Source organism: Oxyura jamaicensis, chromosome 11, assembly GCF_011077185.1.
Source record: "Oxyura jamaicensis isolate SHBP4307 breed ruddy duck chromosome 11, BPBGC_Ojam_1.0, whole genome shotgun sequence".
NCBI classification, from domain to species: Eukaryota; Metazoa; Chordata; class Aves; order Anseriformes; family Anatidae; genus Oxyura; species Oxyura jamaicensis.
The window spans coordinates 7,844,184-7,860,269 of record NC_048903.1 but is presented as its reverse complement, the minus strand read 5'-3'; the positions used below and the strand labels follow the sequence as shown (position 1 = coordinate 7,860,269).

General features: G+C 35.6%; 1 long non-coding RNA gene across 2 annotated transcripts in view; it reads right to left on the bottom strand.

The window, feature by feature from the left end:
* The window catches only part of LOC118172738, a 273,272-nt gene that overhangs the window by 213,464 nt on the left and 43,722 nt on the right, over nucleotides 1–16,086 (bottom strand). The window contains exons 2-4 of one of the 2 annotated variants that reach the window (XR_004753842.1): nucleotides 15,131–15,323; nucleotides 11,062–11,170; nucleotides 6,670–6,767 (exon numbers count right to left, since the gene is read on the bottom strand). This is a non-coding gene — a long non-coding RNA (uncharacterized LOC118172738). The remainder of the gene's footprint in view (nucleotides 1–6,669; nucleotides 6,768–11,061; nucleotides 11,171–15,130; nucleotides 15,324–16,086) is intronic. The other variant, XR_004753841.1, reaches the window with a different exon arrangement.

The window sequence follows — 16,086 nt, the reverse complement described above, 5'->3', positions numbered from 1 at the left end:
TATACACATATAAACATATACACACACTTGCACACGTGTACATGTATATACATATACACAACAAAGCACATACTAACATGCAGTAAGAGCTCGATCTTATTAGCATTTCACTTGTCTCCTCATCTCTTTTAAAAGCCAACTGCCTTGCAATGTTTTTCTCTTTTTTTCTTGCACAGGACCTTTACACCCATCTCTGCTGTCACCCATCACACACTCCCAGGGAAGGCAAGCAGAAGAATAATGCCTTTGGTCTACATGGTGTTCCTGTAGCAATGCTCAGGAACTATTTCATTCAAACATCTCACTGGATCTCTAATGTCACATTATCTTAAGCCATCAAAGTCTAGAACTACCTATAATTGTTCAGTTAGTAGACCGATATATTCATTTTATGGAACGAGGAATAGAGTTGACGGAGAACAAGATTGTGTTGAACGGATGATAAAGGGGGTTGCTGTTTCATCTGGAATGGAATCCACAGATGTTTTATGTTTCCTAGTCCACTAACAGAGTAAGAGTGTCATCACTCCTGTCTGCTGGTAAAACTAAGGAAAAGCTACCACAATTATTTAGTTGAAGTCAAAGCACTGCTAGTGTGATCCCCTAAGGCTGCTTTCTGAAACTGGAAATAAATGATTTTTCCTCTTTGTTTGCCATGCCAAGAAAAGATAATGCAGCTCATTCAGTTAACATTTGTCACTGAAGCACATTATCCCTCCAGGAGTAATACGTGGGAGTAGCACAGACCTAGTGTTTCAAATTAATCAGAAATAGGATTAATCATGCAAGAAACAGAAGAAAAATACAATATTTAAAAATAAAGTTAGAGCAGTAGCAAAATATAATTAAAACATACTTCCTAGCTACTATTTCTGTAGCCATCTGAGGCTTGATTTCATCAGTTACCTTCCTCTGATTTTTAATTCCTCAGCCATAGCATGGACAAGCTTTACTGTATGCTGATCTGAATGACTTTTGAGCAGCATATGCAGACAGTGGACAACAGAGTGCCAGGAAGCAGGTGCTTAGGCAGAGGAAGGTAAGAATTGGGCAGGAGGACAAAGAGAACAATGTTTTCAGGTGAGAATAGACGATGAAAACACCTTTTGACTGCATTGTCAGAGCAACTGGTTGGCATCAGGGAGGATGGAAATTTACTAGCCAGACTTCAATAAAAACTCTCACATGGTGGATAGGATTCAAAAATGAATATTATGATTTTGTAAGAATAGCCAACAATGCACTTCTGTTTATATCTATGTGTCTTTGTGAGGCAGCTTTGAACCACTGTGTCACGAATTGTTAAACCAAGATTTCCAAATACAATACATATTCAATCATACTCTTCTCACTAAAAATATTATAATTTTAATAACAATTTTACTTGTAATGATTTTAACAGTATTTAATCTTTTTGCTCTCAAAAGTAATTTAATAATGATTTTTCTTATGATTGTTTATTTTCAGGTTTTAAAATTTCTATGTTTATATTCTATAATGTGCATAAAACAACAGTGGCGTACATATACACATATTGTGGGTGAATGCTCAGAATTATTTATTTTTACTAACAGGGTGCACAAATCAAAAAGGCTTAGTAACCACTGCAATCACATAGTCAGTATGATTCATTCAATCTGAGTGCACCTCAATGCATGTTCATCATTTATTTATACTAAAGTAAAAGAGAAAAGCTCAGTTTCATGGTATACTCTGAGTTATACACTGGACTGCAAGTATATTAAGATTTAAGAGCAAAATTAAAAATTCTAAATAGAGCTCCAGTTACTAGAAGGCATCCAGATATTTTTTTTCTGGATATAGTAAATTATCTTTCATGCATAGCACAAAATTTAGGACGAGAAAAATCCTATTCTAAACCTGGACAGCTTAGGTATTTAAATAAATCCTCCCACCACAAGGTGATAAAAGAATCTAAAGCATGCTTTATTTTCAAGGAGGCATAGCTTAATGTCAAGATTTTTTAAGTCTAGGCTAAATGTGCCCATTTGTATAAACATCCCGATGAGGTTTGTTGAAACAAAAGACACGCCAGATTGCTCCAAAAAGTTTCCAAAAGGCACTGTTTAATGGCAACCTTGCAAGCGTTTAGCAAGACAAACTCCAGGAGCAGATCCAGCAGAAGCTCTGAAAGGAACCACAAGAGACAGAAAAATCCTATGGGTTACCCTGCTTTATGATTCAAGTTTAAATCATTAATTTATGATAGAAATTACACCGTAGATCTACTGGCTTGAATCAAACTACTGCTTACAGCTGGTCACAAAACAGTTATAACCTCACCTTTAAAAAGAGCTTCATTTAAAAAAGAAAAAAAGTAAAGTGTACTGAACAAAATACAAAACTATATCTGTAATCTAATAAAAAGAAATAACATGCATGTAAATCTTTCTAGATTGGGGAGGAAGGAAGGGGAATATTTAAACATTGATTAGCTAGTTATTGACATCACTGGATATTTTTTTTTTAGGTCAAACAAGTTTGAAGTTTAAAAACAAAATTAAAACACCTAATGTCTTTACCTTTTCTATGAAATTTCCATTCTGGTCAATCAAAATCGTTCAATTATGGAGTTAATACTATTTTTTGTCTGGTTTCTTCTTTCACACATACTAAAAATACCATTAGGTGAAGAGAAAATATAAATTGTGAGGGTTCCAAGTATCTTTCATTGCCTATTTGCACTTTTTTTTTAATTAAACCAGAATATTTTTTTTGTGGAAAACATACACTGCCCAATTTTGAAACTTTATGTCTACAATATTATCAGCAAATTAATTTGTTTTGTAATGTCCCTATAGCACATTTTATACTATAAAATGTTTAATATATTTTGTTTCTAATATCTGAGTTTCTAGAATTCATTACTGTTCACAGATGCATCATAATTGGCTTTTTCCAGCTTATTAATGATGTCATGACTAATTATAATGCTTAATAGGCCATTTCAGGTAGAATTCCAAGAATGCGTTCATAAAACTGTGTTTAATGTGTGAAGAGGGAAATGTTAATGGAGAGATTAAGACAAAATAAGAATCAAAAATTGAGACTGAAGACAGGAGATTCAGAGATAAAGAAGTATCTGAAGAGAAAACAGATGTTGCCAACTGACTTCTCATTCAAATGGCTCAGCTGCCCTTTCATTAGTAATTAGAGCAGTTTCTTTTATCATATGCTTATTCAGATGAAGAAATTGATCCATGTTTCCTGTATTTTTTAAATAACCCAGTCATTAATGTGGTCAAAAGTGCCTGCCTAGTTCAATCGGATCCATCTAGACCCACTTTTAAGGACTATGGAGTTGGGTTTTTTTTCCTCATCATAACCCCAAGGTAAGAAACCAATACTTTTGCAGTAAATTTTGTGGAAAGTTTTTCATATTATTAGATATACCATTAGATACACCAACACCAGGACAGCCATTTTCTTCAGGAATTTACAAGAGAAACCTAATTTGTAACTTGTGGATTGCATCATTGATAATATGAACTTCACTATTTTGTATGGTAGAAAACTGCTTAGTGAAATTATTGCTCATAATCTTGTGTCTGTCTCTCAGTCTGTCTTTAACATGAGGTTAAGTAAACTAGGCAAATTGGCACATTCTGAGGGCACGTGCATTTCTGCGTGTATTCACATCTGCCCACCTGTGCCTCTGAAATCTCTGAATTTGTCTGCCAAGTTCAATCAACAATAACTGCATTGGCATCTCAAAGTTAATTACGTTCGTAGATGCATTATTAAAATCTGCAATATGAATCCAACTCTCATCATATACCAGAGAAAGGATTATGAACATCCCAAACACAAGAAAAACTTTAATCTGCATTTGCTGATTTGCCTTTTTAGATAAGAGAATCTAACCATGGATTGGAAACAAGGCTAATTACTCCTACTGCTTTCATAATTAACTGCTTGTGAAAAAGGTAATGAGGTTTATTTTTTATTCTAACGCAGAACAGGAATGTCAGAACACTAACATAGTCTGAAAAGCATCGCATTTTTTTATTTTTTTAAAGCTTTGCAAGTCTGAAATCAGTTGGCTTTTAGATGTCTGGAAATGAGTGCTTAACAGCAAGCACTATGAATTGCTATTGTGATCTACATTCTTAAATTCTTCCAGTGTTTGCACATTTAAACTTCCTCTTACTAGAAATGGCAAATGAGAAACTATACATGTCCAAAATAGTCTTTAGCATTAATAAAACTGAAAACAAAATAGTTTTAAAAAAAAATCAAAAAAAAAAAAACAATTAAACCCTTAAATAAGCAATGCAAATAGGAAAAGGCTAACATAAGCCAGGGACCTTTAATGAGAGAATTAAGAGTGTCAAGGAAAAATAAACTGTCAACCCAGCCAAGAAAAATATTCAACTTTCCCTTTATTTTTTTTTTTATAGATTTATAATTGGAAAGCACTTTTCAATATTGAACAATTTGTATTCAAACTTTACTTTCAAAAAATACGTGATATTTCAATTAGGAAAGCTACAGTGAAAGGCAAAACAACTTAAGACTACAAAAGCATAGAAAGTGACATAGTAAATGCAACAAGAAATGTTGTAATAAAATTTTGGTGAAGTCTCATCCTTCCCTCAAGCACCCCAGATTAAAAATAACGATTACTCTGCATTTTGATAGAAGCAGCTGTCATTAATCGACTAATAATTTGCTTTTTCAGCAATAATGAATCAACAGAATCTGATTAAGAGAATCTTTTCATATGCTGCCAGTGGTAAGACTTATTCTACAGAACTACCCAATGACATAACACCCAGAACTGCCAAACTCTTCTTACATCTCTCTCAGTGTACTACTACTCAAATCATACATGTCCTAAATGAACCAATCTTATGCTACCTGTAGTTTTAGATTTGGGCATCCTATCACAAAGGGGCTTTAAAAAGTTACCTCCTTCTGAAACATTACTGTGTTTTGTGAGGTCTCTCACACCACTCTAGAGTTTGATCAACTTCCTATTAACTTAAGAAGGAACTGATAAGGCTTGTATCTGTACATATGTTCTCTGAGTATATGACAGAATTTTGTCTTTAGTTTTATAAAGCTTAAAACAGTAAAATTATTTGATAGCTTCAGCTGTCAAGCTTAATAAAAACACACTTAAATGAAAACAAGAGTCTCTGGTGTTTGTGTTTTATTTGAACTAGCTCTCTTTCATCAGCAAAGCTAAAACTAAGGGAATGCTGCTGTTCAACTAGAATTCTACTTTATGTATAAATAGTCTTAGCAGCTCCTAGCAGAGGTGACATTGCCAGAAGAGCTGTGTCATGCTCTTCACATTGTACCTGCACAATCTTGTCAAAGTGCGATTGATTCACAGCAAAGCTGAGAAATCTAAGAGCACTTTGGTTAAAATCTGCTGTTTCTGCCTTTAGCTTCTACAACAGGATGATTCATTTTCTGAATAGCAATTCTGCTTTCTGAACAACAAAAAAATACCACTTTTTCCAGCAATAACTACAGATATAGTGTGATGGTTTTACTCGAGTGGGCAGCCGAGCTCCACCACAACCGCTCTCTCACTCCTCCCCTCCTCAAAGAGGAAGGGGGAGAAAAGACAACACAAAGAGCTCGAGGTTTGAGATGAGAATGATTTAATTAAGGAAAGGGGAATGGGGAGAAAGAGAAACAAAAGAAACAACAAGGCCGCGCGGAAGCACAGAGAGAAAGAAAAAAAAGTTATTCTCTACTTCCCATCAACGAGCGATGTTCGGCCACGTCCCGGGAAGCAGGGCCTCAAAACGCGTACCGGTTGTTCAGGAGAGACCCTCCCCCATGAGAGCCCTCCTTTTATTGCTCAGTGTGACATCAGGTGTTATGGAATATCCCTTTGGTTGGTTTAGGTCAGCTGCCCTGGTGATGTCCCCTCCCCATCAATTGCCCACCCCCAGCCTGCTGGCTCTTGGGGGCCTGGAAGGAGTTCTGATGTTGTGCCAGCACTATGCAGCAATAGACATAACACTGGAGTGATACCAGTGCTGTTCCAGCTATGAGTGCAGAGCACAGCACTGTGTGGGCTGCTGCAGGGAAAGGTGACTCCATCCCAGACAGACCCAACACATATAGTCATTAAAATTCTGTCAATTGTTACTTTAACATGTTAAACATAGGTGTTTAAAGAAAGGCTGCTCTATTTTTTGTTTGTTTTCTCTTTTTATAGGGAGACTCTGGATGTCTAAACCAACCTTCAACTAATCCCTTTACAATTACAGAAGTTTATGAAATATCAGAATCAAGTATTATTGAACATGCATTGATATAACAGAAATAAGTCAAAGAGACATTTCTATCAACATTTCAGCTATGGGGTGATTAATCTTAATCAAAATGCCACAATGTCAACAAAATAGAAGTCCATACTCAGAGATATATGATGAGGTCACTGAAGACAAACATCGAGATCTTAAAGTAGCTTAAATTTTAACTAGCAATTGTGATCAGTCCAGAACCACATAGACTTATAGAGCTTTTTGTTCTAAAAGATTCTCTCAGTAATAGCAGTGCAAATCTATACAATTCACTAACTGTATTTAGTTAATCTGGGTTCACACACATTTAACAAGCCAAAATATTGACTAGGTTTGAACAAAATTATCTAGGAGAAATATAATATAGAGTCACACTTACAAGAAAGTAGTTCCTGTCTTGTCTAGTTTCTTCAATAAAATTGCTTGTTCAGGATTTTGTGTGGCCAGTTCTTCTCTCCACTCAGTTCACTTATTATTCTAGAATAAATAAAAATATGAGATACTACATCAAGGGGTTAAAAAAATACATGGAGAAGAATAAAACAAAACAAAATAATAAAAAGTGGGTACTGAAAAACATAGTACAATAGAGACTAGCCATCTTGGTTGTAGTCTCTTTTACTACAGGGTAAGTTATTTAAATTTACCAACCAGAGATCTAAACAGTGTCAGTATATGTGCGTATTTTCAAAATGAGTTTGCAGAACCCCATATGATTTCTCCTAAAAAGAAACTAACATATATTTCCATTTAAGATCTACATAAAAACTCCTATTAAGCTTTAAAATAGTTTCCAGAGTACATTTAATTTTTCCAGCCTCTGAAACATAACACATTCTTTAAAGGGCAATTATTGGAATTCACATTCTCAACCCTATCCATAAGAATGCTCACAATGCCCAAATATCTTCTAAGTTTTCCTTTAAAAATGAAAAAATCCTTGTAGTAAATCACACTTCAGTTAGCTGAAAACAGTTAAAGTAATAATTTTGTATGGATATTGAAAGGTAAATGTCCATAGGAACAGCTATACTAAAAGTTAGGGTCTGTGAATAGGTACACTGTATTTTCAGAAGGCTTTATAATGTAAGTATCTCTTGACATTTTCATTGTTGGAATAAATGACTACAAGACAAGGGCTTTTGAGAGGCTGCTGATTAAACTGCCCTTTATTGTTAAAAGCATAATTAAGTAATACTTGATTTTACAATTCTCTTCAGGGAGCCCCCACTCCTAAAGAAATTAGAAAATAGTTCAGCCTCAAAGTCATCTAGTTAATAATACTTTTTAATTATCACAGCTAGCCTGTGTAGCATTCACATTTGCAAGGTTTCACTTTATTTAAAGAAATTAAAGTGCAAATCAAATCATCAAACACTCCTGTTATGCATTGTCCAAAGTGTTTTAAACAAAATATAATTTTAAAACAGTGTGGAGTTATAAATAGCCTGCTGTTTGGAATAGTCTGTCAGTCTGTTCCCAATTATATATGTTTGGCTAACAGCTCTCTAATTAGCACTCACTTCTCATTCTGCAGCTCCTAAAATGTTTACATTTGAAGTCACAAATTACTGTCTAATTATGTCAGCTACCTTGTTTTACATAAAATATAAATATCTGTCCGTGCTACAAAAGCAAAAGATGCTGTCATCACTGAGTTACTAGAAGATATCCCATCGATATCGCAAACCTTAGAAAATAGCATTTAATTAAAACACTTTAAAAATAAAAATAAAATAACAATAATAATAATAAAAAAAAAAGTAGCAACTTTGCTGCATCTAATAAAAACATTTTCAGTAAGAGAGACCATTGTTTCTGAAATTTATTTTACTTGGTAAACCAAAGTGGAATGACCTGCTCCCTTAACTCTGTTGAACCTCTCCTTTCAAAATGTGCATGTTGTCACATTTCCATCTACACCCCCTGGGAATTTGCCATGAAGGAATGCTGATGAGCAGTGAGAGATGCAAAATGAAGCGAAGACTGGCAAAGAGCAGGACGAAGGTAAAGTGGGACACTTCAAGGGCTGTGTGCAGAGCCCAGCAGCCGCCCCATGCCAGAGAAGAGCCAGCTCCAGCTGCTTCAAAAGAGACCTGCCACTGTCCAGAGCTAAGCCAGTGACACTGCTTGGGCCTGTGGGAGAGCAGATTGAAAGAAGTGAGGACAAAACTGCTGTGCTACAGCAGCTGGGAGAGGAGTGAGAAAATGAGAACTGCCTCTTAACTGAATAACACTGCCTGTTAACACTTCCTAGAATAAGATGCCATTTCAGACACTTTCAGTGACAGAACCCCAGTATTTTTGGTAAGAGATGCACTAAAGATACATGAATATCCCCATCCCATGTCCTCAGGGGCCGGCACTGAAAAGTTAAGAAGCCACCCAGACTTGTTCTGCATTTTCTTTATAAAATAGTTGACCTCTGCTTGTGAATTATTCTCCCTCTCTCTCAAGAGATAGAAAATAATAATAATAATAAAAAAAACCCTACCGCCACCAACAAAAAATAATAATACTAAAAGCAACCACCACACAAACATGAATTTCCAATTTCCTCCAGGCCCTAAACTATTTCTTCTATATATTCTCGCATCCTTAATTATTAATTTGCTCTCTCATCTGACGTGTTTGGTGAGCTCTCCTCACAAGTACTAATGTATTTTTCAGGCTCCAATTTCTAACTTATAGATGATCCTTCGCTATATTAAAAATATACTCCCTAAACACTTCCCTATCACTAAGAAAATTAGCTGTCACAGATAATTAGGTTAATTTAGCTTAATGTTCAGATGAAATGTGCACAATCTTAATGAAAGCAAACATATGGAGCAGGTGACCTTGCTTCTGCCAAAGAGCGTACTTCATACATTCAGCATTTGGTAGGCATGGCCTTTACATACAGTTAATTGGCCAACTCAATTACACTGAATGATGGAACATTTCTGTTGATGCTAAACTTATTAGGGCCAAAAATGTTCCCAGAGGAAACATTGCCAAAGCCACAAAACTTATATTAGATATTAAAAACTTTATAAAACAAAGATTATATTGCAAGCAATGCAGCACTAAATTTGAAGGACATTAATCCTCTTTTTTAAAAAGAATATTGCCATAGCTGTTTTCCAGAACCTGAAATTCCATGAGCAAATCAGTGATGCAAAAACAGAACACTGACATTTCAGGCTCAAACCCATCAATCTGGGGCTTCAACTAAACACCAAAGTGAAAAAAAAAAAATGCACTTCCACTTCTTGTTCATCCATCGCTATTAATTTCCACATGTCACTGAGGTCCCACTAGTTGTATCACACCTCATCTGAAACTCAAAATACCCACCTTCTAAGCTCAACAACTGCTGACGATGTGCTGTGAGTATAGCAGCTAAGGATTTCCTGCAATAACCTCTGAGAAGCTTAAAGTATATGACCCTCCCTCCCTCCACTATGTGACTCAAATCCTTCTACAGAAACTTAACAATTACCTGCTACACATTCATAAGGACTAATTAGAATCTACTCAACAGATCAAATATGAAACTGGTACTTCCCAGAAACACACTCTAAATTTGTTTCAGTCCCACCTCTTCACAACATAAATACATTATTAGCATTGTGTTTCCTAAATTTGTAGGGAAGCTGACACAATTATGAAATTTTAAAACCATGATCTTGTTAATTAATTTTTTTTTCTTCCTGCTTTGCACTTGTGACTGTCAATTCTTCCTGCTCTTGTGCTAGGTCTCAGTGACACATGTATGTGCCATATCAAGGAGAACTTCAAAGTCTTAAAAGAATTGAAATATAAGCAGTTTCTCTGATGCTCGTTAACACAGAGGTGCCTATCTGGAGTGAACAGGGTACAAGCACAGCCTTTGCCCAAAGCCGCCAGAGTCACAAGCAAAAACTGCAGATACCCTGAGAGAGATTCCCAATAATCTTTAGACAATACTGTGGTTACTGCTTTTGCTGTTAAAAGCCATTTTAACCACCATTATTGTTTCTATGATGAAAAGTTTTGTTTCGATAACTATGTTCCATAGCCAATATGTGGCAAGTAAAATTTGCAAGCTTGCATGTATTTTCATTTTAATGAAGAGTCATTCCAATTTGCATTCAAATTGATTTTTTTGGTAAATATTTTATTTTAGATTAACTGTGAATAATTTTTAATCTCATTACTATCAATAGAATTCAATACTTGAGGGAGGAAAATTATGCACTTCATCTGGCTAAAAAGAAAACTTCTTTTGGTTTATGGTTTATTAAATTTTACTTGAATCCAGAGCAATCACAGCTGAGTTCAATGAATTGTTAATTCCCAGCATTAGAGGCCTGCAAGTTGATGGAAGAAGAAGAAATATATTAATACTTAGTGAAACTTCACTCTTTTTTTGCCACCTAAAAAAATTCTTTAGCTACCTGCCTGAGTACCTCTTATCGCCGGCTTGAAGTCCATTTATTTGTAAAGTGAGACACTTCACTGTTGCAACTAATGTGTCTAAGGCAAGGCCTATCAGAAAGAACTGCCAGCTCCACACTGGAGAAATCTCAGGGCTAATGTGAGCTGACTTGCACGCATGAAATGTTTGTTTTTCTGGGTTCACTAACTTTATAATGCAGCTCCAGTTCACACTTGGCTCCTTATACCACCAAAGTACAATTTGTTAAAGATCTCTAAGCTGTGTGGATTCTCAACACATTTCCTTCAACTTTTTAAGCATAAATAGAAAAATGTCATGCTGCTTCTTCAATATTTTTACTCCAATTACAAGTTTTCCTATGACAGACAGGCATGTTGAACTTTTTAACGTTAGATTGGTTTTATGCTTCGTCTCATTAATTTTAATGCAATATTGGCTTTGATGTGTACAGTTGGACCTAAAGAAAAAGAAACAGAAAAACGAAAGATCATGCTAACTAAGGAGCTGCATTCGTACTAATGGGAACGTGACACTCGCAGCAGGTTCGGTTACCACAACTGTTAGTACTTTAGATAAATTCATTTCAGTTACACTTAGCACCATATTTTCGGCTTTAATTAGAAATTTTAAACTATTTTCTTGTTTTTATTTTGCAACCTGAAGCAATTTAAATCTGCTTTCTTGAATGACACTTCAGTGTGAAGCAGGGAAAAAATCAGAGAAGGATGTGTTAGAGCACTATGAAATCAACATTTAACTCATGATCATGGAAGATGGACCTTGAGCATTTTCTTTTACTATGGGTAGCGCAGAATTTTTTCTTAACTCTTACTTTTAAATGAGATTTGTATTTCATATAAACCATTGATTGCCCTTTTTTTGTCGTTTTAAACAGTGAAAAAACTGCTAGTGGTTTTCATCAGAGCCTGCTTAGCAATATTCAGACATGATCACGTCAAACCATTCTTCCCAGTCCCATACGTCTACAAAAATGAATGTTCTACAATACTTTGGCCACATGAATTATTCTCTATAGATTATCTATAATTCCAACTGCAACTATTACTATAGAAAGCCTAATTAGTAATTTTTTAAATATATTTAACCACATAGACTTACATTGTAACCTCTTAAGAAACTAACAATAAGCAAGCTTTACCTTCTCTTTGTTGAACAAAAAGAGCTGTTTAATATGATAGATTTAAATGTGTTCAGATTTATGTTGAAGGGGACTGTCAAGGTGGCATTATTACATTCTGTGGCTGAAGAGTCCTAGTCTGAGTAGTTATTCTTTATAAATTTCTATTCAGCTTCATGTCAGACTCTTGCCTAACCTATGAACCACTGTGCTGGGCAGATTTCCTAAAATCAGGAAAAATCCAGTGTACAGAGCAAAAGACTCCAAGAGACCTCAATGAAGGTGCTAGTTAATGAGAGTGAGTGTACAGGGGGTCATTAAAACTCTTCTCTCTCTGGTTCACAGCTGGTGAACAGGCTGTGGAAAATAAAGGGTTGGCAATAAATGCCCCTGTGTTGTTTTCTAACGATCATGGAAAGCTAGTGGTCAGAGGCCACTTTTTGTAAACAGAACTGGCACTGGGACATGAATCAAACAGTGAGTGAAGGCACCTGATGCCCATGTTGCTATAATTGGTGCAGGTGCAAGTGTATATAAGGAATCCACTTGTGTTCCATCTTCGCAGACTCCTTGTAGGATTGCTTGTGGTGGTAGGACTTTGTCCAATGCAACGTCCAAAAAATTTCGTCTTATTTAATCATTTAATTTGCCTCAAGGGTTACAATAAAAAATTGCCCAACATGAGCTACTGTTCCTTAGTTTCAAAGTACATAAACAAGTAAAATCACAAGGAAGCTGGCTTTAAGGAGGAATTAAATTTTGCTTAGAAATAATCGCATGTACATAGATACTAACTTACCTACTGTACATCATAAGTCACTTAAAAGAAATAATGGTGGATGTGAAAGAGTCTGACTTGGAATATCTCGAATTGGAATCCTACTTCATTAAAACTGTCTGCCTTTCCTCTGACACCTCACTGTGCTTCATCTGTTACTTTAGAAGCATGGATTAGTTCCCTCACAACATGCAGAAGACAGAAAAAGAAATTAATAAAATAAATAAATAATAGTCTTGTGGAACTATAGTATTGGAACCCAGAATTCTCTAGAAAAAAATAAGTAGATTAAGAAAAAAAAATCATGGAACTTGTTAAAATACTTAAAACCATGATAGGTTTCTGTTCAACTTTTATTCCGAAATCAAGTATTTTCTAGGGTGTTTCAAGTGTCAGTACACTATAGCTAAAGTTCAGCTAAACATTGGTTACAATTTTTTCATAGAAAATAATTTCTTGTTTCTCAGAAGATTCTGTTTCTTCAGTATTTCAGAAATTACTATCATCACTTGTCATTAGCTACACAGATAAAGGCAGGTATCTGCTTTGTCATGTTACAATTTGCAGATTGCCTTAAATCCTTGCATGGCAGTGATTCATTTCAGTGCTGTCATATTTTTCTAACAGCTCACCAGCTTTGCTAAAAATGAAGGTTTTTAATCTTTCCATGACTCATCTTGGATAATTCTTTTTAAGTTAGCTCTGACTTCTGAATATTATGCTCTGTTTAAGCTACGTTTATTCCTGTACAGAAGCAAAAATCTCTTAGCCTCAGCTAAATGCTTACAATTTACTGTGCAGTGACAGCTGGAAACACTACACTCCTTCCAGGCACTTCGTTCTGTTCTCTTTATTTCATAGAAAATTTGGTGGTAAAACAACACTATTTTTGACTTCTCTGTCTCTTGAAAATTCTAAGACAAGATTAGGTACCACCCTAAAAATACTAGGAACCTCGAAGAAAATTTAGTGGTCTGGGGTTTGGTCCTATACAGCTCAAGTCAATGGGATTTTTCTCAACTTAATTTAGGGTCTAGTATTTAGACCCTTGATGAACGAGTGACTGTTGTTGTGGCACATATTGTGCAGAGACTAATTTGATAACAAAATAGTTCCTTTAAGGATTAAGATTTATAAACAATCAGCATGACATCTAGTGAAATGTCTGAATTCAAGAAATATTGTAATTCACATCTTTAGTGAAAAACGTGTGCAAGCCAGGGTTTCTAGAGAGAGAAAGTATCTTTTACTAGACCCCCATGACAAGTCTTGAGAAATCACAATTGAAATATTTTTCTTTTTCATGACATCAACTTTTGCACCCTAGAAGATAATAGGATTCCTGGCAATTTCAGTTCCAACACTGTGGTAAATCAGTGTATTTTCTGGAAATTTAAACAGATCCAGATCACATTGCCCTAAACTCTACAGCAATCACTAAAATCCAAAGAACCCCAATAGCAAATCAATTTATATGACTGAATTTAGAGTGGTAAGCCTCCCTGTCATAGTTTTCTGATACAAAGCTAGCTATGCTTTAAAAAGTTGAAACCATATTTCCAGGATGTCTTTTATAAAATGCTGTATATACTGTAAGCTTACAAAAATCAACCTTATCCACCCTGTGTCCTTATTCTCTCTCTCTCTCTCCCTCTCTCTCTCTCTTTTTCCCCTGAATGTAACTGTTTTGTGTAACTCAATTAAAAGAATTCTTTGAATCCAAATTTAACTAAATAGCATCTTCCAAATCTTCCAAAAGCACTATAGGAACCAGCAAGGCTACCAGCAACAGCAGAAGCAATTTTTTTTTTCTCATTTCAGAATCATGACAGAACAATGCCACAGTTGTAAAACCTAAACCATTAAACTGATATTTATATTTATGCATTTGAAGATTCTGGACATAATGAATGTTTTGTTCCTTATGGCCTCTGATAATATAACTACATGTTTTATACAGAGGTTAAGAGTGTTATACGGTTTTCTTTTAACACAGCAGTATATAAGGATATAAATATGCAGAAATTAGAAAGTACATTGCATATGAACATGAATCAACTTTCTCATGTTTACTGATTCAAGTTATTTCCAGTCAGTTAGTGACTTACAGAAATTAAAAGAGCTAAGAGTCCAGATATGGCCTGATTAGGGTCAGACTCCTGCTGTACTTAAAACCATAAATCTCTATCCTGAAAGCACCTCTTAAATACATTCATGAGATAATTGCTTTATCTAACAGGATTTACTCAGGTTTTCAGGAGGAGGGTTCCTATCCCCTCCTCTAATAGTTACTGTTGCAGAACAGTAACCACATTCTGGAAAGGCAACTGAACCACAGAGCTCATCCTCTCATGTAAGAGTAGGCAATGTAGCTCCCTCAGGTCTCTTGAAGAACACACAACACCACCATTTCAGACTTGCAAAGTTTGTTCCATATTATACATGCATCAGATAAAATAAATAAATAACAGTTTTTTGAGAAACCTGTGAAGTTTTCTTACCTGCTTCTCCAGCCACACAGCGCTTCCAAATGAGAGGCTGTAAGTCGCATAAGGGACAGGAAGAAGCGTAGCTTCAACCTCAAAAGCAGCATGTTCTCCCTTCTCTTTTTGCTGATTTTGACTGAATAGTCTGCTCCACCTCAAGGACAACTACCACTTCTGCATAATCCAGAATGGATGGTCTTCCTTCCTCCTAAACAGAGAAAACCAAAAGTTTTGTCTAACTTCTTCGGTATAAAAGGTTATGGAATATGCTCATCATGCTGTGTTAGCCACCAGTGCAAATCATCCAGTGCAGAGTTAAGATGGGGAAAAGATAAGACACTGGTCCTTCTCAGGAACATCCCCCCAAGTTTACAGTTAGCAATTCCAAAGAGGGACACACAGTAAAATTATGATTAGTGCAAGGCGTACATAGCAAATTACATGAGTATACACTGCAGGTTTTCTTCAGAAAAATAGCATTCTAAAAAACTCCTTAGAGCTGCACACCTGCTGTCAACCTAAGCTGTATACAACTTTAAGTGAGGCAGCATCAGTTTCAAGCCCCCGTATTCATCCAATTCACCTACATTCACAGAAGAGCACTAATCCCTAGTTCTAACTTAGAGGCCACAAGCTATTTCCACATTAGTCAGAACTGCCCAACACCACAAACAACGACTGAACCGGGGAGCATTAACTAAGTAATCTGAGACAGCACATTTCATCCCTTGTGAAACGAAGAATTCATTTGTGAATCCTTGAGCATAACTTTTCTTGGGGATGACGTGGGTCCTGCTAGTTCTGCCCTGTGCACACAGACTGGATTGTGAATTTATTGCAGCATCTGGTTTCAAATTAGGGAGACTGTGAAATGCTCTAACATGAAGTCTCTCAGACCATCAGTTCAAAAAAAAAAAAAAAAAAAAAAAAGTTTTGTCAGCCTATTACTGACACAGCCTTCAGTCTTAGTA